The sequence below is a fragment of the Nanorana parkeri genome, unplaced genomic scaffold (genome assembly GCF_000935625.1).
Source record: "Nanorana parkeri isolate BGI_ZX_2015 unplaced genomic scaffold, ASM93562v1 scaffold462, whole genome shotgun sequence".
NCBI lineage: Eukaryota > Metazoa > Chordata > Amphibia > Anura > Dicroglossidae > Nanorana > Nanorana parkeri.
The window spans coordinates 1,035,280-1,037,022 of NW_017306730.1; positions in this window are offsets into that span (position 1 = coordinate 1,035,280).

A 1,743-nucleotide genomic window follows, 5' to 3' on the forward strand; every position below is an offset into this window, starting at 1 on the left:
ATGGCTTTTCTTCTTCTTGCCGGTCTTTTTTTTTTATCCCTTGACTTGCTCTTTCTTTCTCTGAATTCCAGTCACATGAACGTTCATACATTCTTCAATAGCCACAGAAGATAAAATCCACGTTGTACACCAAATGCCTTTGCAAACCCAGATACTAGCTTGTTAAATTAGCAGCTCCATCATCACTGTCTTTACACAGCCTGTGCAGAGAGCAGAGCTGTGGGAGTGACCCAGTAAGCCCCACCTATGACAGGCTACCTGCAGAAAACTACAAGAGGGGGCGGATACAAGACCAGTCACCTTCAAGAAGGCATGGAGCAACAGTGACTGGTCTTTAATAAGCGAAACTCCTACTCAGAGACAAACTTTCACACTGGATTACTGCACAGATCCTGAAGACATGCACAAAGCACACAAAGACTCATGTAAGAATACGCATGTATTTAGACCATTTATTCAGTCTGGAGTTCAGCTTTAGCTTTTGTCTCTCTCTTTGTCTCTGATTGTCATTTGCTTTAGTTACCACTCTCTTATGATCGCTGTATTTCTCTTTCTTTCTTTCTTTCTTTCTTTCTTTCTTTCTTTCTTTCTTTCTGTCTACTCTCTCTCTTTGTGCACTGACATTTTTTTTTTCTTTCTTTCTTTCTCTTTCTTTCTTTCTTTCTTTCTTTCTTTCTTTCTTTCTTTTCTTTGTGCACTGACATTTTCTCTTTCTTTCTTTCTTTCTTTTCTTTCTTTGTGCACTGACATTTTCTTTCTTTCTTTCTTTCTTTCTTTCTTTCTGTCTACTCTCTCTCTTTGTGCACTGACATTATTTTCTTTCTTTTTTCTTTCTTTCTTTCTCTTTCTTTCTTTCTTTCTTTCTTTCTTTCTTTCTTTCTTTTCTTTGTGCACTGACATTTTCTCTTTCTTTCTTTCTTTCTTTTCTTTCTTTGTGCACTGACATTTTCTTTCTTTCTTTCTTTCTTTCTTTCTTTCTTTCTTTCTTTCTTTCTTTCTTGACATTATTTTCTTTCTTTCCTTTCTTTCTTTCTGTCTACTCTCTCGCTCGCTGTGCACAGACATTATTTTCTTTCTTTCTTTCTCTTCCTCTCTCTCTTTTTCTCCTTCTAGCTGCCTCTTTCTTTTTCTGGGTTCTTCATTCTTTTTTTGGCCGGCTTCCTTTTTCTGGTCATCTTTGCTTGTTCCTTTCTGGCTGTCTCTCTTTATCGTTCTTTCTGACTGTCTTTTTCTCGCTCTCTTTCTTTCTTTCCAGTTGTCTTTATCTCTGCTTCTCTTATTCTTTTTTAGTGTCTTTTTTCCAGCTCTCTTTCTGGCTGTATTTCGTTTTCTCTTTCTGTTTTTTTTTACCTTGGTGGCTCTCTCTGATCTTCTATTTATTTCTGTCTCTTTTCCTTTTGGCTGTCTTCCTTTATATTCCTTACATTTCATTCTGATTATGTCACCGCTCTGCTGCTGGAAACTAACAGTGAAGAGGAAATGTGACTGGGAGCCAAGCTGCTGATTTCTCCATAGGTGAGAAATGGTCACACAGAGAGGAAACTAACATTACACATGCAGCATGAGTGACCTTTTGGGGTAATGGAAAATGTTTTGGCACAAGGTGCTAGCACTTTCCTAATAAAATGAAATGCTTCCGGGCTGGAGTTCAGATTTAGGATAAGACCTTTGTGCAGATGGGCTCCAGATCTCTACATGAAATTGTATCGTAGAAACCCAATTCAAACGTTGGTCACCTAATTT